Source organism: Nematolebias whitei, chromosome 2, assembly GCF_014905685.2.
Source record: "Nematolebias whitei isolate Nwh7 chromosome 2, NemWhi1, whole genome shotgun sequence".
Taxonomy (NCBI): domain Eukaryota; kingdom Metazoa; phylum Chordata; class Actinopteri; order Cyprinodontiformes; family Rivulidae; genus Nematolebias; species Nematolebias whitei.
The window spans coordinates 9,281,853-9,283,132 of NC_056499.1; positions in this window are offsets into that span (position 1 = coordinate 9,281,853).

A 1,280-nucleotide genomic window follows, 5' to 3' on the forward strand; every position below is an offset into this window, starting at 1 on the left:
CATTTCTGCTTACTTTGTGCTCATTCAACTGTTCTCGTATCAAAATGTTCGGCTCATTCAGGAGATGGGGCCTCTGACCACAATTTTTTAAATATTGTACTTTATTTACTAATATTTTCCCCGCAGAAATAAATAAACAGCTCTTATCTGCAAAAACATACTTTGTGCTTTTAATAACTTTTAGCTAACCTATAGCAAGTTTTAGCTTTTCTTTGGCTGCTTTTACTCTAGTTAATTTTTAGTTGCGTTTAGTTTTTAGATAAATTTTAGCCATTTTTAGCTTTGTTGTACTGTTCTGCTATGTTTAGCCAGTTTTTTTGTGCTACATTTAGCTTTTAGCTACTATTTTGTTACTTTTAGCAAAACTTTTGCTACTTTTAGCTATTTGTTAGTTGTTGCTACTTCAGCATTCGTTACTTTTAACTTTCAGTTAGTCTTTTGCTAAATTTATCTACTTTCTTTGGCATTTTACTCACTTTTAGTTGGCTTTATGCTACCGTCTTTTAGCCGTTTTACACATATAATTAGAATTTACTGATTTTACCTTTTAGCTAGTTTTCTGCCTACATTTCTTTTTTCAACATTTATCTTACAGTAAGGCAATAGCACCTTTTAGCTTATAGCTATCCTTATGTGTTTTGTAACTTCTAGCTAGGTTTTTGCTATTTTAGCTATGAGGTATTGTTCTGCTAATTTTAGCCAGTTTTTTTGCTACATTTAGCTTTTAGCTATTGTTTTGTTACTTTTAGCTAAGCTTTTACTACTGTTGGCTCTTCTATGCTTAAGTTTTTAACTAGCGTTTTTCTACTTTTAGCATATTTAGTTAGTGCTCTGCTTGTGTTAGCTTTTAGCTAATGTTTAGCTTTTTTAAATTTCAGTTCAGTTTTAGTTTCTTTGACCAAAGTCATTCAGTGCTCAGCGTTCACTGGACACTTTCACAGAAAATACAGTCTTTCTGGAAACTTTACACCCATTTATTCTATTTACTTCCTCACATTTTTTTGGTTTTCATTTCCTTCTCTTTACAAACATCATTTGTTTGTGGCTCCATTAGGAACAACATGCTGTGACTTTTTTTGTACGGCAAAGACAAAATAAGCAAAACACAGCGATGTTTTAGTAAAAGGAGCGACAAAGCTCAGCCTTGTTATTAACCTCACTTATAGCTTCTACCCTGAGGCTGTTGGAGTCATGAATCTCTAACCAGGATAATCACTGTGACAAATCACATCCTGTTGCTGCTGATCTGTTTCATGTTGCTGCTGATCTGTTTCATGTTG